This window comes from Mytilus californianus, unplaced genomic scaffold (assembly GCF_021869535.1).
Source record: "Mytilus californianus isolate M0D057914Y unplaced genomic scaffold, xbMytCali1.0.p SCAF_6, whole genome shotgun sequence".
Classification (NCBI taxonomy): domain Eukaryota; kingdom Metazoa; phylum Mollusca; class Bivalvia; order Mytilida; family Mytilidae; genus Mytilus; species Mytilus californianus.
The window spans coordinates 10,551,363-10,576,020 of record NW_026262712.1 but is presented as its reverse complement, the minus strand read 5'-3'; the positions used below and the strand labels follow the sequence as shown (position 1 = coordinate 10,576,020).

At 32.3% G+C, this 24,658-nt stretch overlaps 3 long non-coding RNA genes across 24 annotated transcripts; 1 reads left to right on the top strand and 2 right to left on the bottom strand.

Annotated features, from left to right (window-relative positions):
• Window positions 1-236: 236 nt before the first annotated feature.
• LOC127706197 (uncharacterized) lies at window positions 237-8,603 on the bottom strand. 5 transcript variants are annotated; one of them, XR_007984308.1, is made up of 6 exons: window positions 8,127-8,320; window positions 7,332-7,542; window positions 4,764-4,946; window positions 1,965-2,126; window positions 879-905; window positions 246-372 (listed from the first exon to the last, which is right to left on the bottom strand). It is a non-coding gene; the product is annotated as an uncharacterized LOC127706197 (long non-coding RNA). The 5 variants fall into 5 exon arrangements; XR_007984310.1 differs by lacking the exon at window positions 879-905 and having other exon boundaries at window positions 237-372; window positions 1,938-2,126; XR_007984307.1 differs by lacking the exons at window positions 246-372; window positions 879-905; window positions 1,965-2,126; ... (1 more) ...; window positions 7,332-7,542; window positions 8,127-8,320 and adding exons at window positions 1,507-1,937; window positions 5,160-5,186; window positions 7,570-7,912; window positions 8,509-8,603.
• Window positions 278-19,413, top strand: LOC127706196 (uncharacterized). 18 transcript variants are annotated; one of them, XR_007984294.1, is made up of 8 exons: window positions 278-470; window positions 989-1,402; window positions 2,449-2,856; window positions 4,330-5,088; window positions 5,848-6,837; window positions 7,298-7,882; window positions 9,659-9,832; window positions 11,594-12,170. It is a non-coding gene; the product is annotated as an uncharacterized LOC127706196 (long non-coding RNA). The 18 variants fall into 18 exon arrangements; XR_007984304.1 differs by lacking the exons at window positions 278-470; window positions 989-1,402; window positions 2,449-2,856; window positions 9,659-9,832; window positions 11,594-12,170 and adding exons at window positions 9,833-10,243; window positions 13,174-15,300; window positions 16,223-16,338; window positions 16,824-16,911; window positions 17,675-19,413 and having other exon boundaries at window positions 3,800-5,088; window positions 7,298-7,471; XR_007984296.1 differs by lacking the exons at window positions 278-470; window positions 989-1,402; window positions 2,449-2,856; window positions 9,659-9,832; window positions 11,594-12,170 and adding exons at window positions 13,174-13,345; window positions 13,916-15,300; window positions 16,223-16,338; window positions 16,824-16,911; window positions 17,675-19,413 and having other exon boundaries at window positions 3,800-5,088.
• On the bottom strand, window positions 9,237-12,849 carry LOC127706198 (uncharacterized). Its single transcript, XR_007984312.1, has 3 exons — window positions 12,836-12,849; window positions 10,683-11,076; window positions 9,237-9,507 (listed from the first exon to the last, which is right to left on the bottom strand). It is a non-coding gene; the product is annotated as an uncharacterized LOC127706198 (long non-coding RNA).
• Window positions 19,414-24,658: the final 5,245 nt, after the last annotated feature.

The following is a 24,658-nucleotide window of genomic DNA, read 5'->3' as shown; positions in this document are numbered from 1 at the left end:
TCAGTCAACAAAACTGTTATTTAAGGAAATATGAATATTTTTTAACCAAAAATGATCAGAAAACGTTTGAGAAATCATTTTGAAATTATTTCAACAAAATCTCTCCAGACAGTGATATTTGAGGCTAAAGTATTGGAAAGTCAAAAACTCAATACAATCATTTAAGAACTTTAAACCAAAAATATAGTAAAACCTTGACAGAGATTCAGAACTATGCACTACGGTATAGTTCCAATGTGTAGGGACAGTGCCACTCTGCACGTTAAAGAACCCTTGCCACAAGTCTTTGAGGGGTCAGTAGGTGGCCTGTTGCAAGGCTTAATTTCTGTCCAACATATCCTCCTCTCAGTTGGCAGTCAAAATTTCCCTTACCTTCGTCATCGGCCTACTTTATAGAACCTACAAATTGATTTGTTATGAAAAGAAGAGATGCGAGACAACTATCCTACAGAGACCAAATGAAGTTGCATGTTACTGTATGAACTTCAACAATGAGAAAATCCACTTACATTAAAATTTTGCAATATTCTGAATTAAAATGACTTTTTTAATACCTGTAACCTTTAACATCCGATATTTTTATTATCTAGAGCTCTGTAAAAAAATATAAAAAAAAAATATAAAAAATGAAAATACCAAAAAATAATATGAAAACAAAATTATTTGTAAACAGAGTTCTAGATAATAGACATTGAGGGTGGTGTAAAAGGTGGGATTATTGTAATATTTTTTATGACCCCTGCTTTAAAGTCTTCTAAAGTTATCATGTTTTAAACAAACAAAAATTGGAATGGCAATTTAAAAAGTAAAGTTCCTATGTGTAGGTAATTTCTGCCCAACATATCCTCCTCTCAGTTGGCAGTCAAAATTTCCCCTACCTTCATCATCGGCCCACTTTATAGAACCTACAAATTGATTTGTTATGAAATGAAGAGATGCCAGACATTACTATCCTACAGAGAGACCAAATGATGTTGATGTAAAATAGGTTACTGTATGGACTTCAACAATGAGAAAATCAACTAACATTAAAATTTTGCAATATTCTGAATTAGAATGACTTTGTTAATACCTCTAACCTTTAACATCTGATATTTTTAGTATCTAGAGCTCTGTAAAAAAAAAAATTAAAAAAAATATAAAAAATGAAAATACTATAAAATAATATGAAAACAAAATCGTTTGTAAACAGAGTTCTAGATAATTAACATTGAGGGTGGTGTAAAAGGTGGGATTATTGTAATATTTTTTATGACCCCCACTTTAAAGTCTTCTAAAGTTATCATGTTTAAAACAAACAAAAATTGGAAAGGCAATTTAAAAACTATAGTTCCTATGTGTAGGGACAGTGCCACTCTGCACGTTAAAGAACCCTTGCCACAACTCTTTGAGGGGTCAGTAGGTGGCCTGTTGCAAGGCTTAATTTCTGTCCAACATATCCTCCTCTCAGTTGGCAGTCAAAAACAATGAGAAAATCAACTAACATTAAAATTTTGCAATATTCTGAATTAGAATGACTTTGTTAATACCTCTAACCTTTAACATCTGATATTTTTATTATCTAGAGCTCTGTAAAAAAAATATAAAAAAAAATATAAAAAAAGAAAATACCAAAAAATAATATATGAAAACAAAATCGTTTGTAAACAGAGTTCTAGATAATATATAAACATTGAGGGTGGTGTAAAAGGTGGGATTATTGCAATATTTTTTATGACCCCCACCTTAAAGTCTTCTTATGTTATCATGTTTAAAACAAACAAAAATTGGAATGGCAATTTAAAAAGTATAGTTCCTATATGTGTAGGGACAGTGCAACTCTGCACGTTAAAAAACCCTTGCCACAAGTCTTTGAGGGGTCAGTAGGTGGCCTGTTGCAAGGCTTAATTTCTGTCCAACATATCCTCCTCTCAGTTGGCAGTCAAAATTTCCCTTACCTTCGTCATGGGCCCACTTTATAGAACCTACAAATTGATTTGTTATGAAAAGAAGAGATGCGAGACAACTATCCTACAGAGACCAAATGAAGTTGCATGTTACTGTATGGACTTCAACAATGAGAAAATCAACTAACATTAAAATTTTGCAATATTCTGAATTAGAATGACTTTGTTAATACCTCTAACCTTTAACATCTGATAATTTTAGTATATAGAGCTCTGTAAAAAAAAATAAAAAAAATATATAAAAAATGAAAATACTATAAAATAATATGAAAACAAAATCGTTTGTAAACAGAGTTCTAGATAATAAACATTGAGGGTGGTGTAAAAGGTGGGATTATTGTAATATTTTTTATGACCCCCACTTTAAAGTCTTCTAAAGTTATCATGTTTAAAACAAACAAAAATTGGAATGGCAATTTAAAAAGTATAGTTCCTATGTGTAGGGACAGTGCCACTCTGCACGTTAAAGAACCCTTGCCACAAGTTTTTTAGGGGTCAGTAGGTGGCCTGTTGCAAGGCTTTATTTCTGTCCAACATATCCTCCTCTCAGTTGGCAGTCAAAATGTCCCTTACCTTCGTCATGGGCCCACTTGATAGAACCTACAAATTGATTTGTTATGAAAAGAAGAGATGGAGACAACTATCCTACAGAGACAAAATGAAGTTGCATGTTACTGTATGGACTTCAACAATGAGAAAATCAACTAACATTAAAATTTTGCAATATTCTGAATTAGAATGACTTTGTTAATACCTCTAACCTTTAACATCTGATATTTTTAGTATCTAGAGCTCTGTAAAAAAAAAAATAAAAAAAAATATAAAAAATGAAAATACTATAAAATAATATGAAAACAAAATCGTTTGTAAACAGAGTTCTAGATAATAAACATTGAGGGTGGTGTAAAAGGTGGGATTATTGTAATATTTTTTATGACCCCTACCTTAAAGTCTATTTATGTAATCATGTTTAAAACAAACAAAAATTGGAATGGCAATTTAGAAAGTATAGTTCCTATATGTGTAGGGACAGTGCCACTATGTACGTTAAAGAACCCTTGCCACAAGTCTTTGAGGGGTCAGTAGGTGGCCTGTTGCAAGGCTTAATTTCTGCCCAACATATCCTCCTCTCAGTTGGCAGTCAAAATTTTCCCTACCTTCATCATGGGCCCACTTTATAGAACCTACAAATTGATTTGTTATGAAATGAAAAGATGTGAGACATTACTATCCTACAGAGAGACCAAATGATGTTGATGTAAAATAGGTTACTGTATGGACTTCAACAAATTGAGAAAATCAACTAACATTAAAATTTTGCAATATTCTGAATTAGAATGACTTTGTTAATACCTCTAACCTTTAACATCTGATACTTTTAGTATCTAGAGCTCTGTAAAAAAAAAATTAAAAAAAATATAAAAAATGAAAATACTATAAAATAATATGAAAACAAAATCGTTTGTAAACAGAGTTCTAGATAATAAACATTGAGGGTGGTGTAAAAGGTGGGATTATTGTAATATTTTTTATGACCCCCACTTTAAAGTCTTCTAAAGTTATGTTTAAAACAAACAAAAATTGGAATGGCAATTTAAAAAGTAGAGTTCCTATGTGTAGGCCCCCAAGGGTGACTGGGGAATAGAAGTATGGTCACCATTGGTCTTCCTCCGACCGGCAGTAAAACCCGTGCTAAAGTGGGGCGTCCGTTTGGCTGTGCGGGATGTACAAATTTGCAGCCACGTCCGGTCAGAATGGGGACGTTAAATCCGATGCCTCGTGTAAAGAGAGTGCCACGCTCTCTGCACATTAAGAACCCTTGCAACAACTCTTTGAGGGGTCGGTAGGTGACCTGTTGCAAGGCTAAATTTCTGTCCCTATCCAATATACCCTCATTTCCCGTGGCAGTCTAAATTTCTCCGACCTTAATCCCTTAATCTATTACAGAACCTACCTATTGTATTTATTGTGAACTTGTTCTGGTCCTGAATATGCATGAAATATTTGCCACTGGACGTTAAGCAACCAACAATCAATCAATCCTATGTGTAGGGACAGTGCCACTCTGCACGTTAAAGAACCCTTGCCACAACTCTTTGAGGGGTCAGTAGGTGGCCTGTTGCAAGGCTTAATTTCTGTCCAACATATCCTCCTCTCAGTTGGCAGTCAAAAACAATGAGAAAATCAACTAACATTAAAATTTTGCCAGATTCTGAATTAGAATGACTTTGTTAATACCTCTAACCTTTAACATCTGATATTTTTATTATCTAGAGCTCTGTAAAAAAAATATAAAAAAAGAAAATACCAAAAAATAATATATGAAAACAAAATCGTTTGTAAACAGAGTTCTAGATAATAAACATTGAGGGTGGTGTAAAAGGTGGGATTATTGTAATATTTTTTATGACCCCCACTTTAAAGTCTTCTAAAGTTATCATGTTTAAAACAAACAAAAATTGGAATGGCAATTTAAAAAGTATAGTTCCTATGTGTAGGGACAGTGCCACTCTGCACGTTAAAGAACCCTTGCCACAAGTTTTTGAGGGGTCAGTAGGTGGCCTGTTGCAAGGCTTTATTTCTGTCCAACATATCCTCCTGTCAGTTGGCAGTCAAAATTTCCCTTACCTTCGTCATGGGCCCACTTGATAGAACCTACAAATTGATTTGTTATGAAAAGAAGAGATGCGAGACAACTATCCTACAGAGACAAAATGAAGTTGCATGTTACTGTATGGACTTCAACAATGAGAAAATCAACTAACATTAAAATTTTGCAATATTCTGAATTAGAATGACTTTGTTAATACCTCTAACCTTTAACATCTGATATTTTTAGTATCTAGAGCTCTGTAAAAAAAAAAATAAAAAAAAATATAAAAAATGAAAATACTATAAAATAATATGAAAACAAAATCGTTTGTAAACAGAGTTCTAGATAATAAACATTGAGGGTGGTGTAAAAGGTGGGATTATTGTAATATTTTTTATGACCCCCACCTTAAAGTCTTCTTATGTTATCATGTTTAAAACAAACAAAAATTGGAATGGCAATTTAAAAAGTATAGTTCCTATATGTGTAGGGACAGTGCCACTATGTACATTAAAGAACCCTTGCCACAAGTATTTGAGGGGTCAGTAGGTGGCCTGTTGCAAGGCTTAATTTCTGCCCAACATATCCTCCTCTCAGTTGGCAGTCAAAATTTCCCCTACCTTCATCATCGGCCCACTTTATAGAACCTACAAATTGATTTGTTATGAAATGAAGTGATGCAAGACAACTATCCTCCAGAGACCAAATGATGTTGATGTAAAATAGGTTACTGTATGGACTAACAACAAATTGAGAAAATCAACTAACATTAAAATTTTGCAATATTCTGAATTAGAATGACTTTGTTAATACCTCTAACCTTTAACATCTGATACTTTTAGTATCTAGAGCTCTGTAAAAAAAAAAATAAAAAAAAATATAAAAAATGAAAATACTATAAAATAATATGAAAACAAAATCGTTTGTAAACAGAGTTCTAGATAATAAACATTGAGGGTGGTGTAAAAGGTGGGATTATTGTAATATTTTTTATGACCCCCACTTTAAAGTCTTCTAAAGTTATGTTTAAAACAAACAAAAATTGGAATGGCAATTTAAAAAGTAGAGTTCCTATGTGTAGGCCCCCAAGGGTGACTGGGGAATAGAAGTATGGTCACCATTGGTCTTCCTCCGACCGGCAGTAAAACCCGTGCTAAAGTGGGGCGTCCGTTTGGCTGTGCGGGATGTACAAATTTGCAGCCACGTCCGGTCAGAATGGGGACATTAAATCCGATGCCTCGTGTAAAGAGAGTGCCACGCTCTTTGCACGTTAAGAACCCTTGCAACAACTCTTTGAGGGGTCCGTAGGTGGCCTGTTGCAAGGCTTAATTTCTGTCCAACATATCCTCCTCTCAGTTGGCAGTCAAAATTTCCCTTACCTTCGTCATGGGCCAACTTTATAGAACCTACAAATTGATTTGTTGTGAAAAGAAGAGATGCGAGACAACTATCCTACAGAGACCAAATGAAGTTGCATGTTACTGTATGGACTTCAACAATGAGAAAATCAACTAACATTAAAATTTTGCAATATTCTGAATTAGAATGACTTTGTTAATACCTCTAACCTTTAACATCTGATATCTTTAGTATCTAGAGCTCTGTAAAAAAAAATAAAAAAAAATATAAAAAATGAAAATACTATAAAATAATATGAAAACAAAATCATTTGTAAACAGAGTTCTAGATAATAAACATTGAGGGTGGTGTAAAAGGTGGGATTATTGTAATATTTTTTATGACCCCCACTTTAAAGTCTTCTAAAGTTATCATGTTTAAAACAAACAAAAATTGGAATGGCAATTTAAAAAGTATAGTTCCTATATGTGTAGGGACAGTGCCACTCTGCACGTTAAAGAACCCTTGCCACAACTTTTTGAGGGGTCAGTAGGTGGCCTGTTACAAGGCTTTATTTCTGTCCAACATATCCTCCTCTCAGTTGGCAGTCAAAATTTCCTTTACCTTCGTCATGGGCCCACTTTATAGAACCTACAAATTGATTTGTTATGGAAAGAAGAGATGCGAGACAACTATCCTACAGAGACCAAATGAAGTTGCATGTTACTGTATGGACTTCAACAATGAGAAAATCAACTAACATTAAAATTTTGCAATATTCTGAATTAGAATGACTTTGTTAATACCTCTAACCTTTAACATCTGATATTTTTAGTATCTAGAGCTCTGTAAAAAAAAATTAAAAAAAATATAAAAAATGAAAATACTATAAAATAATATGAAAACAAAATCATTTGTAAACAGAGTTCTAGATAATAAACATTGAGGGTGGTGTAAAAGGTGGGATTATTGTAATATTTAATATGACCCCCACTTTAAAGTCTTCTAAAGTTATCATGTTTAAAACAAACAAAAATTGGAATGGCAATTTAAAAAGTATAGTTCCTATATGTGTAGGGACAGTGCCACTCTGCACGTTAAAGAACCCTTGCCACAACTCTTTGAGGGGTCAGTAGGTGGCCTGTTGCAAGGCTTAATTTCTGTCCAACATATCCTCCTCTCAGTTGGCAGTCAAAAACAATGAGAAAATCAACTAACATTAATATTTTGCAATATTCTGAATTAGAATGACTTTGTTAATACCTCTAACCTTTAACATCTGATATTTTTATTATCTAGAGCTCTGTAAAAAAAATATAAAAAAAAATATAAAAAAAGAAAATACCAAAAAATAATATATGAAAACAAAATCGTTTGTAAACAGAGTTCTAGATAATAAACATTGAGGGTGCTGTAAAAGGTGGGATTATTGCAATATTTTTTATGACCCCCACCTTAAAGTCTGCTAAAGTTATCATGTTTAAAACAAACAAAAATTGGAATGACAATTTAAAAAGTATAGTTCCTATGTGTAGGGACAGTGCCACTCTGCACGTTAAAGAACCCTTGCCACAACTCTTTGAGGGGTCAGTAGGTGGCCTGTTGCAAGGCTTTATTTCTGTCCAACATATCCTCCTCTCAGTTGGCAGTCAAAATTTCCCTTACCTTCATCATCGGCCAACTTTATAGAACCTACAAATTGATTTGTTATGAAAAGAAGAGATGCAAGACAACTATCCTACAGAGACCAAATGAAGTTGCATGTTACTGTATGGACTTCAACAATGAGAAAATCAACTAACATTAAAATTTTGCAATATTCTGAATTAGAATGACTTTGTTAATACCTCTAACCTTTAACATCTGATATTTTTATTATCTAGAGCTCTGTAAAAAAAAATATCAAAAAAAATATAAAAAAAGAAAATACCAAAAAATAATATATGAAAACAAAATCGTTTGTAAACAGAGTTCTAGATAATAAACATTGAGGGTGGTGTAAAAGGTGGGATTATTTTAATATTTTTGATGACCCCTGCTTTAAAGTCTTCTAAAGTCATCATGTTTAAAGCAAACAAAAATTGGAATGGCAATATAAAAAGTATAGTTCCTATGTGTAGGGACAGTGCCACTCTGCACGTTAAAGAACCCTTGCCACAAGTTTTTGAGGGTCAGTAGGTGGCCTGTTGCAAGGCTTAATTTCTGTCCAACATATCCTCCTCTCAGTTGGCAGTTAAAATTTCCCTTACCTTCATCATCGGCCCACTTTATAGAACCTACAAATTGATTTGTTATGAAATGAAGAGATGCGAGACATTACTATTCTACAGAGACCAAATGATGTTGATGTAAAATAGGTTACTGTATGGACTTCAACAATGAGAAAAATCAACCAACATTAAAATTTTGCAATATTCTGAATTAGAATGACTTTGTTAATACGTCTAACCTTTAACATCTGATATTTTTATTATCTAGAGCTCTGTAAAAAAAAATATCAAAAAAAATATAAAAAATGAAAATACCAAAAAATAATATATGAAAACAAAATCGTTTGTAAACAGAGTTCTAGATAATAAACATTGAGGGTGGTGTAAAAGGTGGGATTATTGTAATATTTTTTATGACCACCACCTTAAAGCCTTTTTATGTTATCATTTTTAAAACAAACAAAAATTGGAATGGCAATTTAAAAAGTATAGTTCCTATGTGAAGGGACAGTGCCATTATGTACGTTAAAGAACCCTTGCCACAAGTCTTTGAGGGGTTAGTAGGTGGCCTGTTGCAAGGCTTAATTTCTGTCCAACATGTCCTCCTCTCAGTTGGCAGTCAAAATTTCCCCTACCTTCATCATCAGCCCACTTTATAGAACCTACAAATTAATTTGTTATGAAATGAAGAGATGCGAGACAACTATCCTACAGAGACCAAATGAAGTTGCATGTTACTGTATGGACTTCAACAATGAGAAAATCAACTAACATTAAAATTTTAAATTGCAATATTCTCAATTAGAATGACTTTGTTAATACCTCTAACCTTTAACATCTGATATTTTTATTATCTAGAGCTCTGTAAAAAAAAATATCAAAAAAAATATAAAAAAAGAAAATACCAAAAAATAATATATGAAAACAAAATCGTTTGTAAACAGAGTTCTAGATAATAAACATTGAGGGTGGTGTAAAAGGTGGGATTATTTTAATATTTTTTATGACCCCCGCTTTAAAGTCTTCTAAAGTCATCATGTTTAAAACAAAAATTGGAATGGCAATATAAAAAGTATAGTTCCTATGTGTAGGGACAGTGCCACTCTGCACGTTAAAGAACCCTTGCCACAAGTTTTTGAGGGTCAGTAGGTGGCCTGTTGCAAGGCTTAATTTCTGTCCAACATATCCTCCTCTCAGTTGGCAGTCAAAATTTCCCTTACCTTCGTCATGGGCCCACTTTATAGAACCTACAAATTGATTTGTTATGAAATGAAGAGATGCGAGACATTACTATTCTACAGAGACCAAATGATGTTGATGTAAAATAGGTTACTGTATGGACTTCAACAATGAGAAAAATCAACCAACATTATAATTTTGCAATATTCTGAATTAGAATGACTTTGTTAATACCTCTAACCTTTAACATCTGATATTTTTATTATCTAGAGCTCTGTAAAAAAAAATATAAAAAAAAATATAAAAAATGAAAATACCAAAAAATAATATATGAAAACAAAATCGTTTGTAAACAGAGTTCTAGATAATTAACATTGAGGGTGGTGTAAAAGGTGGGATTATTGTAATATTTTTTATGACCACCACCTTAAAGCCTTTTTATGTTATCATTTTTAAAACAAACAAAAATTGGAATTGCAATTTAAAAAGTATAGTTCCTATGTGAAGGGACAGTGCCATTATGTACGTTAAAGAACCCTTGCCACAAGTCTTTGAGGGGTTAGTAGGTGGCCTGTTGCAAGGCTTAATTTCTGTCCAACATATCCTCCTCTCAGTTGGCAGTCAAAATTTCCCCTACCTTCATCATCAGCCCACTTTATAGAACCTACAAATTGATTTGTTATGAAATGAAGAGATGCAAGACAACTATCCTACAGAGACCAATTGAAGTTGCATGTTACTGTATGGACTTCAACAATGAGAAAATCAACTAACATTAAAATTTTGCAATATTCTGAATTAGAATGACTTTGTTAATACCTCTAACCTTTAACATCTGATATTTTTATTATCTAGAGCTCTGTAAAAAAAAATATCAAAAAAAATATAAAAAAAGAAAATACCAAAAAATAATATATGAAAACAAAATCGTTTGTAAACAGAGTTCTAGATAATAAACATTGAGGGTGGTGTAAAAGGTGGGATTATTTTAATATTTTTGATGACCCCCGCTTGAAAGTCTTCTAAAGTCATCATGTTTAAAACAAACAAAAACTGGAATGGCAATATAAAAAGTATAGTTCCTATGTGTAGGGACAGTGCCACTCTGCACGTTAAAGAACCCTTGCCACAAGTCTTTCAGGGTCAGTAGGTGGCCTGTTGCAAGGCTTAATTTCTGTCCAACATATCCTCTCAGTTGGCAGTCAAAATTTCCCTAACCTTCATCATCAGCCCACTTTATAGAACCTACAAATTGATTTGTTATGAAATGAAGAGATGCGAGACAACTATCCTACAGAGACCAAATGATGTTGATGTAAAATAGGTTACTGTATGGACTTCAACAATGAGAAAAATCAACCAACATTAAAATTTTGCAATATTCTGAATTAGAATGACTTTGTAAATACCTCTAACCTTTAACATCCGATATTTTTATTATCTAGAGCTCTGTAAAAAAATATATAAAAAAAAAATATAAAAAATGAAAATACCAAAAAATAATATATGAAAACAAAATCGTTTGTAAACAGAGTTCTAGATAATAAACATTGAGGGTGGTGTAAAAGGTGGGATTATTGTAATATTTTTTATGACCCCCACCTTAAAGTCTCATGTTATCATTTTTAAAACAAACAAAAATTGGAATGGCAATTTAAAAAGTATAGTTCCTATGTGAAAGGACAGTGCCATTATGTACGTTAAAGAACCCTTGCCACAAGTCTTTGAGGGGTTAGTAGGTGGCCTGTTGCAAGGCTTAATTTCTGTCCAACATGTCCTCCTCTCAGTTGGCAGTCAAAATTTCCCCTACCTTCAACTTCAGCCCACTTTATAGAACCTACAAATTGATTTGTTATGAAATGAAGAGATGCGAGACAACTATCATACAGAGACCAAATGAAGTTGCATGTTACTGTATGGACTTCAACAATGAGAAAATCAACTAACATTAAAATTTTAAATTGCAATATTCTGAATTAGAATGACTTTGTTAATACCTCTAACCTCTAACATCTGATATTTTTATTATCTAGAGCTCTGTAAAAAAAAATATCAAAAAAAATATAAAAAAAGAAAATACCAAAAAATAATATATGAAAACAAAATCGTTTGTAAAAAGAGTTCTAGATAATAAACATTGAGGGTGGTGTAAAAGGTGGGATTATTTTAATATTTTTGATGACCCCGCTTTAAAGTCTTCTAAAGTCATCATGTTTTAAACAAACAAAAATTGGAATGGCAATATAAAAAGTATAGTTCCTATGTGTAGGGACAGTGCCACTCTGCACGTTAAAGAACCCTTGCCACAAGTTTTTGAGGGTCAGTAGGTGGCCTGTTGCAAGGCTTAATTTCTGTCCAACATATCCTCCTCTCAGTTGGCAGTCAAAATTTCCCTTACCTTCATCATCGGCCCACTTTATAGAACCTACAAATTGATTTGTTATGAAATGAAGAGATGCGAGACAACTATCCTACAGAGACCAAATGATGTTGATGTAAAATAGGTTACTGTATGGACTTCAACAATGAGAAAAATCAACCAACATTAAAATTTTGCAATATTCTGAATTAGAATGACTTTGTTAATACCTCTAACCTTTAACATCTGATATTTTTATTATCTAGAGCTCTTTAAAAAAATATAAAAAAAAAATATAAAAAATGAAAATACCAAAAAATAATATATGAAAACAAAATCGTTTGTAAACAGAGTTCTAGATAATAAACATTGAGGGTGGTGTAAAAGGTGGGATTATTGTAATATTTTTTATGACCCCCACCTTAAAGTCTTCTTATGTTATCATTTTTAAAACAAAAATTGGAATGGCAATTTAAAAAGTATAGTTCCTATGTGAAGGGACAGTGCCGTTATGTACTTTAAAGAACCCTTGCCACAAGTCTTTGAGGGGTTAGTAGGTGGCCTGTTGCAAGGCTTAATTTCTGTCCAACATATCCTCCTCTCAGTTGGCAGTCAAAATTTCCCCTACCTTCATCATCAGCCCACTTTATAGAACCTACAAATTGATTTGTTATGAAATGAAGAGATGCGAGACAACTATCCTACAAAGACCAAATGAAGTTGCATGTTACTGTATGAACTTCAACAATGAGAAAATCAACTAACATTAAACTTTTGCAATATTCTGAATTAGAATGACTTTGTTAATACCTCTAACCTTTAACATCTGATATTTTTATTATCTAGAGCTCTGTAAAAAAATATAAAAAAAAAAATGTAAAAAATGAAAATACCAAAAAATAATATATGAAAACAAAATCGTTTGTAAACAGAGTTCTAGATAATAAACATTGAGGGTGGTGTAAAAGGTGGGATTATTGTAATATTTTTTATGACCACCACCTTTAAGTCTTCTTATGTTATCATTTTTAAAACAAACTAAAATTGGAATGGCAATTTAAAAAGTATAGTTCCTATGTGAAGGGACAGTGCCATTATGTACGTTAAAGAACCCTTGCCACAAGTCTTTGAGGGGTTAGTAGTTGGCCTGTTGCAAGGCTTAATTTCTGTCCAACATATCCTCTCAGTTGGCAGTCAAAATTTCCCCTACCTTCATCATCGGCCCACTTTATAGAACCTACAAATTGATTTGTTATGAAATGAAGAGATGCCAGACAACTATCCTACAGAGACCAAATGATGTTGATGTAAAATAGGTTACTGTATGGACTTCAACAATGAGAAAATCAACCAACATTAAAATTTTGCAACATTCTGAATTAGAATGACTTTGTTAATACCTCTAACCTTTAACATCTGATATTTTTATTATCTAGAGCTCTGTAAAAAAATATAAAAAAAAAATATAAAAAATGAAAATACCAAAAAATAATATATGAAAACAAAATAGTTTGTAAACAGAGTTCTAGATAATAAACAGTGTAAAAGGTGGGATTATTGTAATATTTTTTATGACCCCCGCTTTAAAGTCTTCTTAAGTTATCATGTTTAAAACAAACAAAACTTGGAATGGCAATTTAAAAAGTAGTTCCTATGTGTAGGGACAGTGCCACTCTGCACGTTAAAGAATCCTTGCCACAAGTCTTTGAAGGGTCAGTAGGTGACTGTTCCAAGGCTAAATTTCTTCCAAACATGTCCTCCTCTCAGTTGGCAGTCAAAATTTCCCCTACCTTCATCATCGGCCCACTTTATAGAATATACAAATTGATTTGTTATGAAATGAAGAGATGTGAGACAACTATCCTATAGAGACCAAATGAAGTTGCACGTTACTGTATGGACTTCTACAATGAGAAAATCAACTAACATTAAAATTTTGCAATATTCTGAATTAGAATGACTTTGTTAATACCTCTAACCTTTAACATCTGATATTTTTATTATCTAGAGCTCTGTCAAAAAAAAGAAAATACCAAAAAATAATATGAAAACAAAATTGTTTGTAAACAGAGTTCTAGATAATAAACATTGAGGGTGGTGTAAAAGGTGGGATTATTGTAATGTTTTTTATGACCCCCACCTTAAAGTCTCCTAAAGTTATCATAATTAAAACAAAACAAAAATTGGAATGGCAATTTAAAAAGTATAGTTCCTATGTGAATGATGTGTAGGGACAGTGCCACTCTGCACGTTAAAGAACCCTTGCCACAACTCTTTGAGGGGTCAGTAGGTGGCCTGTTGCAAGGCTTAATTTCTGCCAAACATATCCTCCTCTCAGTTGGCAGTCAAAATTTCCCCTACCTTCATCATCAGCCCATTTTTATAGAACCTATTTTGCAATATTCTGATTTAGAATGACTTTGCCTCTAACCTTTAAAATCTGATATTTTTATTATTTAGAGCTCTGTAAAAAAATATAAAAAAAGAAAATACCAAAAAATAATATGAAAACAAAATCGTTTGAAACAGAGTTCTAGATAATAAACATTGAGGATGTTGTAAAAAGTAGGCATATTTAAAATTTTGTTTATTATTATGAATAGTGCACTGTATAATTTGTAAACATGTTTATTGTGAAGTCTTGCAAAATTGTGAAACTTTAGAACTGTGTTTATTTGAGATGTCTATATTCAGTCTTCAATGATTGTCTTGGCAATTGAGGACAATAGAATATAGCTCTGTGTAGAAACTGACTTTTTTATATCAAGAAAGATCCAACAAAAGCTTTCAATGATATCTAAAGAGACGAAAGACAGAAATACTAAAAGGTTTTCTATGAGATTGGTGGATTATGTACAGTCAGACAACTGGCACACTCAAGCTAAAAGTTAAATAGCTATTAAAATAAAATTATGGACTTGTATAATAACATTAATGAAGACAGATGTTCTATAGTGAAAACATGTTCCTACATAATGTTCTATAGTGAAGACATGTTCATACATAATGCTGTATAGTGAAGACATGTTCCTACATATTGTTCTATAGTGAAGACACGTTCCTACATAATGCTGTATAGTGAAGACATATTCCTACATATTGTTCTATAGTGAAGACATGTTCCTACATAATGTTCTATAGTGAAGACATGTTCATACATAATGCTGTATAGTGAAGACATGTTCCTACATATTGTTCTATAGTGAAGACACGTTCCTACATAATGCTGTATAGTGAAGACATATTCCTACATATTGTTCTATAGTGAAGACATGTTCCTACTTAATGTCTTATAGTGCAGACATGTTCCTACATATTGTTCTATAGTGAAGACATGTTCCTACATAATGTTCTATAGTGAAGACATGTTCCTACATATTGTTCTATAGTGAAGACATGTTCATACATAATGCTGTATAGTGAAGACATATTCCTACATAATGTTCTTTAGTGAAGACACGTTCCTACATAATGTTCTATAGAGAAGACACGTTCCTACATAATGTTCTTTAGTGAAGACAGATGTTCTATAGCACAAACAGATGTTCCTAAGTTGCAATGAAGTGTTCAGAAGACAGACAGTGTTTCCTTTTGCAATGAAATTATCCAGAACACATAGTTGATTAGATTTCCAGTTCATTACATATTCTGACGTTTTCTCAAGAAAAACACAAGGTATTGATATAGTTTTAAGTCTGTAAAAAGTGTATTATTTGCTCAGAATTTAAATTTAGAATTTTAATGGCCAAACCTGTTAGTGTGGATTTATTTTATGATTTTCTTGTTCCTGATTTATGATGCTTCTTGAATATTTAAATTTATGGAAGGTAAAATTTTTTCGTGGCTAATATATTTTTGGAAATGTTTTGTAATTTTTTCTGGTTTTCTTTTTTATTGTTGAACATGAAGAATTATGAAATTTGTATGACTTGATAAGATACTTAGTATCGAAAAGAAAAGTTATATCAAAACTGCCAATAAATACTTTTTGACAATTCATTTCCTTAGATGAAGACATTGATATTTCCTCAGTTGAAAACATTGAAAATGCCTAGATAAAAATAATAGCTTAATATTTCATTAGAATCTATTGTAAGGCAGCATGTTATTTTGATTTGTTGGTTATTTGTAAAATCAGCCAGAACTTTTTACAAAGTAAAAAAATAATAATTGAATGCTAACAAGGGGAAATAGTTTATCAAATTGTGAAAGAAAAATACAAGTGAGCACTTGAAAAAAGCTTAAAAGTAAGAACTGTACCAAGCGTTAATCTTACTGCAAGTTAAAACTGAGGGAATTCTTTGCAACTGATGGAGGGTAATAACAGACATAGATAATATTGATAGAAAAGGAAAAAAAATGTATTTAACAATAATGTCATATTAGCTATGACATTAAGATGATGTGGTAGGATTGACAATGGAGAAATCTATGTAGCAGTGACCAAATGAAATCAATTAGTTTGATTATCTTCTTATTATAAAATTAAAAAAAAAAACATACAAAAGTCTTAATAAAATAGTTTTGATTTAAATGATTATTTCATGTGAAGTATGTGACTGCCAATTCATATAAAAATGAATTATTTTTATTCCAGATTTCAATGTTCAAACTGAAAGGAGAAATTCTTAAAATTTATGCTGGACATCTCATATCAAGGATCCATCACAATATTGATATTAGACTTATGAAGAATATTCTGATAAATTAATGGTAAGTGTTTACCTTAAGGAATCTGGTGGGTTGATTGTGATGCATACAATCACCTGAATTAATATGGAATTGGAACCATTGTACAACACACTAATAGAAGCCAGCATATGCTTTTAATATTCAAAACAAACAAAACATATTTTCAAGATACCTAGTAATTTCTTGAAACTGTGTCAATCTATTTTACAAATTTGATCGGAATAATAATAATATTCAAAACAAAAAAAAGTCAATTTTCAAAATACCTAGTAGTTTCTTGTAATTCTGTCATTCTGTTTTGCAAATTTGATCAGATTGATAAAAAAGTACTACTGGGGTAAATGTGAGATGTATTGGACCAAATAATGAGCTCAAGTTGTTTCTAATATTGTAAGGGTATTCTCAATGTTTTCAGAATACTGTAAAATTCTTAAAGGTATAAAGTATAAATAAATATTGTTCATGCAGATGATCCAAAATACTAAGACATATTTTCTGTGTTTCAGATGTACGACAAATCGTGCTACAAGTATCATACCAACAGAATTATTTGATGGGAGTAAAACATAGGAGCAGGATCTCACCTCATACAAGGTTGGTATTCTTACTTCCTTAGCGAATTAATTATCTGTCCATCTGATGTCACAATGTTCTAATAAAAAGAAGATGTGGTTTGATTGCCGATGAGACAACTCTCCACCAGAGACCAAATGATGTGGAAGTTTACAAATATATCTTTCTCGGTTGGCAATGTGACAGAGCTGCTTAAAAACTGTTTCACTCAGTCAACTTATGAACATGATGTACTGGAAATAACCAGTTGATTAAAGTAACTACTTTTATTGTTGTTCTTCATCATAACAGTTGCTGTAGAGTATTCACCTATGAACTGAAATGTTTATACTTAATAACAATGTCAAGATGACCCCTATGGTCAACTTGAACATTATATGTGCAATAATGGTAACATGACTCCAACTGGAGGTATCAGCTGTATTAAATAAAGAGACCAAATAGGAAAATTTTATGAAAAGATTATCAGACGTCAAAAGAATGAAATAATTGTCAATGTATTTAGGTTATTTTTAGTTTTTGTCCGTATACCTCACTTTTTTGTATTTATATCTGAAATTAGAACAAATGACGCTGTTTTGAGAATTTTTAATCTAAGCCTGCTTGAGGGACCTAAATCGGGGAAAATATTTCTATGGTAGTGACATTAAGTTTTCAGAATAGTACTGAACTGCTCTCCATTATTGCTGTAAAACTTTTTTGTTCAAAATTCAAGTGCTGTTCCCATATTCTTTTGAAATTTTTGTTATCCTATTGAATTAACTAATTAAATTGTTGTTTGTAGTGAGGAGGAACAGTTGAACTGATGAACTTTGAACTGATGAACTTGGAAACATCTGAAAGGTATACATAAGAAAAACAGACCACCTAGAATAAGAAAAGAGAAAGATTAACTCATAGAGTAAAGTGTAAAAACAGACCACATAGAATAAGGAAAGAGAAAGATTAACTCATAGAGTAAAGTGTAAAAACAGACCACATAGAATAAGGAAAGAGAAAGATTAACTCATAGAGTAAAGGGTAGACGAAACTATCAACACTTTGAAATTAACAAGAGCAATAATCAACATTACAGCTGCTTCATCACCATCTCAGAGGTTAGGTCTCTAACTGACTCAACTGATGAACTTATAACAAGCTTAACAGATTATCAGCATAGTTGAACAATGAACACTTCAGAGACAAAATATTCTTGGCAATGAAAATATATGACTGAAATTAACATAACAGCTGCTTCATAACAAACTTAGAGGTTAGAGCTGACTCAACTGATCAACATGGAACAAACTTTAACATATTAACAGCATAGTAATCTTGATTTGCTTGGTCTTTAACCTCTGTTCCTGTATAAAGGATAAAATCTTTGAGTAAAAATGGTCTGAATAATGCTTTAAAATCTATCTACTTTGAATTTTGTACAAATTCAATATAGAAAACAATATCAAGGAATAAAATAAAATAATTTCCCTACCTACCTACCCATACTCTGAAAACCTCAATCGGGAAGGGGAAACAAAGATATTTTTAATGATGGCCTAATATTCTTGTCAATTAAAATATATGACTGAAATTTCATAATTGTATATGGTCAGTGGGAGAGAGAGAAAGATGTAGAATGTTCAGAGTGGGAGAGGGAGAACACTTATGATGGTGAGGGGGGAGAAATAAAGAACAATTTTTGCAACTGGTAAATTTGTCTTCAACCAAACTCATGGCTTGTGATGATGTGTCTACCTTAGACATCTGATATTTTTATTATCTAGAGCTCTGTTTAAAAAAAAAATGTAAAAAATAATATGAAAACAAAATTTAAACAGTTCTAGATAATAAACATTAAGGGTGGTGTAAAAAGTGGGCATATTTTAAATTTTCTTTTTTTCACCAATGTATTTATGAAATTTAAAACTTTAAAGTCAAAATGTTTAATTGGACGTACAATTGTTTTGATTTTAGATATTTGGAGACAAAACCTATTCTTCTCCATTTATTACACTCTAAAAGTGTCATTAATTTGCAATATTCTTATTTTGATTGTCTTTGCTTATACCTCTAACCTTAGACATCCAATATTTTTATTATCTAGAGCTCTGTAAAAAAAAATAACAAAATTGTAAATAGAGTTCTAGATAATAAACATTAAGGGTGGTGTAAAAAGTGGTTATATTTTTTATATTTTGAATTCTCCCCCTCCCCAATATATTTACGAAATTAAATACAAGAGATATTTATAAGTGTTGGATAAGTTTTTTCCTTTCATTAGTGTATTTTAAAAAATGTTTTTTTCAAGCTGTACATTTTTCTTGGGTATTGAAAATGGCTTTGAAGTAAATATGTTTAATTGGAAGCAGAATTTTTTTATTATTAGATATTGGAGACAAAACCTATCTTCTCTGTATATTTCACCTTAACAGTGTCTTAGATTTGCAATGTCTTTGCTTATACCTCTAAGTTCTAACCTTAGACATCCAATATTTTTATTATCAAGAGCTCTGTAAAAAAAAAAATAAAAAAAATAAAACAAAATTGCAGAGTTCTAGATAATAAACATTAAGGGTGGTGTAAAAAGTGGGTATATTTTGAATTCTTAAATGGCCTTTAAGTTTGAATGTTTAAATGGAAGTAGAATTCTTTCAATTTTAGATGTTTTGAGATAAAACCTATCATCTCGGTATATATTTATACTGTGTATAACAATGTCTTAAATTCTGCAATACTGTGGATTCATTATTATTCGTTGGATACCAATTTTCGTGGATTTCGTGGGTACAGGTGAACCACGAATTCAAATGTTCAACGAATTACAAATGTTAATTTGGCTTTGTATGCAGAGATTGGCAAAACCACGAAATCAAATATCCACGAAAATGCAAGTGTTCCTCAATCCACGAAAATTGAAATCCACGAAAATAAATGAATCCACAGTATTGTGATTTTGAATGTCTTTGAAACTATAACTTTTAACATTTGAATTCCATTCAGTATTAAAATAATATGTGATACAAATTTTTCTTGTTATTTTTTGTTATTAAGGATATTTGTATTAAATGTTTTTGTCTCACCTGCCACGAAAACTTCAGAATGCAAGACATTGGGATCTGGCGGTGGCAGAAGCTATTTGTATTAAGCTTAATATTTCAGAAATTGATAGGCTTGGAGGATTTAATCATACCATTAATACAGACAGATGCGATATGTTTGGAAGTTTCCGTCTGTCACATGTCTGTTGTCCTTGATTTTATTTTCATGGTTCAGCAACTGCTTAAAATAAGATTTTTTTTATTTAAATAGGATTTGATATGGGTCATTGCAATGTCTATATGTTCTTCAGACAGGGTTCACCTGACCTCAACCTCGTTGATCAAGGTGAAAGTCACATATTTTGGTCTGCTTCCCAGATACTGTAAGCAGAAGTTCAACTTTATTTGGTGTATGGAATGATTGTAAGGTGTACATGTCAGTCTGGCAGGTTTTATCTGACCTTGACCTCATTTTCTTTGTCTGAATGTTAAGTTTTCCTGGTTAATATGAAAATAAGGAGAGATGGTATGATTGTCAATGAGACAACTATCAACTAAAGTTCAAATGAAGTGGGTGTAAGCATTATAGGCAATAGTACAGCCTTCAGCAGTGAGAAAAACCCATACTGTGTAGTCTGCTTTAAAATATGAAACAATTCAAACCCTGTGAGACAGACATGTACACCTAACAATTATACCTTACATCAAATATAATAAGCATATTGCTTATAGTACCTGAGAAACAAACCTAATTACCGTAAACTTGAATATTGACAATTGAACCATAAAATGTACCTGTAAAAAACTTATTTCAAACGGAATAGCACATCCGAATTGTTACGGTGATGTTGTTTACCTAGCCTGGAAAGTTAGATACGATCCGGGTAAACTTATCATTCCTTCAGTAAATAAACTTATTTAAAGGTTACCAATTCAACATTGTAATTAGATCTTTGAATTTAAAAAAAAATAATTTTGGTATAAATATTGATTTTGTTATCAGTAAATTAAAACCAAACTAAATATTATTGTTAAACACATATGCACATTCAAGGTACTACAATCTGTCGATACCTCTATCTTGGCATTGCACAAGGTCATGTTTTTCTCTGACTGTTAGTGACGTCTTTACACTTAATCCATTGGATGTTGGATGTGTACTGATTGACATTTTAGTCTTAGATACATGATTTTTTTTATTAGTTGTTATTGGCTTTGAACTATCTGTCAGAAACTGTGAGTATTCTCAGATCTGTATTTTGCGTCTTTTTTGTTGTGAGGGATGTATAAATATACCCTGCCGCACGTCTGGTTTGTGTTTTTGTTATTTGTATCGACTTGAAGATTCGAGCCCTTTTCAACTGATTTTTATAGTTTGTTATTATGTTGTATGATACACCACTGTCTCAGGTCAATGTCAGTCTTGTATCACCGAACAAGAAGGATGCCAAGCCCAACCCGTCGTTCAAAGTCCAGGTCCACACGTGCGGGATTGAACTCACAACTTCAGTGTTGAAAAAGAGGTCAAGGTCAGTCGTGTATCACCCAACAAGAAGGATACCAAGCCCAACCCGTCGTTCAAAGTCCAGGAGCAGAAGCAGGTCAGCCTCAGCCGTTAAGGCAGCCAAACGTGCTCGTTCCAAGACACCAAGAATGCAAAAAAACGTTCAAGGTCTCCATCCAAAAAAGCAAGAAGGAGGTCCAGATCTACTAAAAAGCCAGAGCTAAGAGGAGGAATAGGTCCAGGTCACCAAAGAAAAGGAGGTCAGCTGGAAAGAGGAGAGTAAGAGCAAAGAAAAGAGGAAAGAGAAGGAGGTCTAAGGGAACATTACCAATACACTGGTGACTGGTCGAAACACACAGAACATTAATGTCGGAGATGTAGTTCAGATTCATGACGATTTATCACTGAGAGTAAATTGAACTTTGGCTGTAATTGCCAAATTAGTTTACGGCAAAGATGGAATTACACGACCAGCCATAATTCGAACCAAGAATGGAGCTAAATCTAGACTATATTGATGTATAATTCGGCAATAGCAACTCCTAACTTAAGTAGTAAATAGATTAGTAAGCTTCGCCTTATGGATGATTGATTGGTTGATGTTCAGGGACTGACAGGGATAATACAATATGCCCTCAGGGCTTAAAATTTATAAATATCTTTGTATCTTTTTACCATTATCACCTCGAAATGGCCTTCAACAATGAGAAAAATAATTACCAATTAAAAAGCAATAAATGAAAAACATCTATGGCAGACAGCAACAAAAGACAACTATTGATTAGCAGGTGTCTTAAGATGGTAGTTGGTTGTCGTTGGTTCATCTCTGTCATAATTATTTTGTTATAAATTAGGCTGGCCGTTAGTTTTTCTCAATTGAACTGTTTTATTTTTTTCATATCAGGGCCATGTATAGCCAACTATATGGTATGGGTTTTTCTCATTGTTGAAGGCCATATGGTTGCCAATAATTGCTAATATCCACTTCATTTGAACTTTCATGGATAGTTGGCTCATTGGCAATCATACCACATCTCCTTATTTTTTTTATGAGGTAGAAACTCTTGTCTATTGTTAAGGAATATGTTGATCTAAAGATAATTTTCTTCTTTACTTTTTTTGGTTGTGGGGGTTGGGGGCAACATGGAAGTTGCTGTGACTCATTGGCATGTACTCCTAAGGGAGCTACCATTTGATTTTTATGGGGGGCTAGGATGAAATTTGAAAAAAATAGGCAGGACAGGAGTTTTGAGTAAAAAAAAAAGGCAGGATGAGACACTTGCAAAAAAAAAAAGTCAGGATGACAATTTAGGTAAAAAAAAAGTCAGGATAAACTTTAAAAAAAAAGGCAGGACCGAATAGAGTGAAAAATAAAAAGGCAGGACAGAGATTACAACAAAAAAAAATGCAGGACAAAATTTTTCATCCTAGCCCCCCCATAAAAATCAAATGGTAGCTCCCTAATCGACTACCTGTGGATATTTATTTGAACTTACATTGCACTTTGCTTTAACTTTAATTGAATGAGTTTAATGAAACTGCAACAAGCACTTTTTGTTGTTTTTAGTCATGAATATGACCGAAATATTTGTCACTGTACGTTGAGCAATCTAACAATCAATCCTTTTGATAGGGGAAACTTCTCCTTTAATTGATTTGATATCAATAGACCTTCATATTTTGTCTTCATTTTTTAGTGTTGACCAAGTTTTCTCCTATGGGTTATAACCCTTTTTAGGACCCCAACAAGTCCTAAAAAAAGGCAGTCTGACATCAGAGCAATCTAGGACTTCTGTTAATGTTAGTGTTTATGTTTGATGGTTTACATGTTATGCATGAATTTTGTGATGTCTTATGGTTAGACAAAAGACATTTACCGATTCCCTATTCACGAAATGGCTCTGCATTATATTTTAACAGGAGTTACATGATGGCTGTCACTTGTGGAGCAGGAAATGGTGACACTTCTTAATGTTTGTGAATGATGCTAATTTTTTATAGTCAATTCAGTATCTTCTTTTCCCTTTTATTACCAAAAACTAGGGTTTTATTTGTTATGTTGTGTATAGAGCTTACCATTCATTTGGGAATAATGCCAAAAGACAGAAAGTTAGTGTTCTATCTGTACTCAGGCTTCAACCACCAATAAAAAAATCCTGTTGCCATGATATAGCCAAGTGTACTGAAAGTGTTGTTAAACCCAATCAGTTAATTACTGTAAATTCAGAAATTATTGTGAGGTTTTTATAAATTTGAATAATGGGACTGCGTGAATATCGCAATAATAAGAACTCGCAATCTGATATCTGATATATATATCTTTATGCAGATTTTCCTGAAATCGCAATAATTAATCTAGCATTTTTGTCCATTTTTCAAAAATTGCAATAATAAATACACGCAATAATTTCTGAATTTAAAGTAATTTATCAATTCTAGCTTAATTGGTTGATGAATGATTAGCAAACAACAACAGATACCAGCTATCTCAAGACAATATTCTTTAAATAACATAGGAAAGTACCTTGGATTGTACAATACTGAGTAATTAATTAATGTTAATGTTTACAAAATAACAGTCCACAGGAAGACATGTCATTCAGTGAAATGCAATTGTCCACATCTTTGTCTTTTGGACTATGGCTAGTTGTCTCAATGACAATCATACCACATTCCTTATTTTTATATGTTGATCTAACCAGACAAAAATTTGTGTTTCTGAGCTGAACCGTCTTTTGTCTTACTCCAATATGCTGCATGCTAAGTGACTAAGTAGAAAATATCAATTTCTAGCTACTTGATTTGACCTGTAGAGGTGTAAAAACCCACAACATTCTGCATACTGGTATATGGTGGGGATACCATTATAACTTTGATCATAGAGGCAATCCTGTTATTAATCAATTGTGATTGGATTGTTGAAGGATTCAAGACAAGTTTTCTACAGGTCTTGCATTTATGTCTCTGCATTTTCTGTGCAACTCTGTCACATTATTTTTTTAAAGATATCTGTAGGAGGGCATCACAGCAATTAAATGTTTTAAAATGTTTGGGCTCAGTTTTGGATAGACTTAGTAAACTTACTATTTTTCATACCTTTATTCTTAGTAATTTTAATTTTTGTCCTTTGGCATGGCATTTTTGCACTGAGAAAAATTCCAAAAAATTAGAAAAGGTGCAGGAAAGAGCACTCCGTTTTGTATATGAGGATTTTACCAGCCCCTACGAGGACCTCTTACTTAAGGCT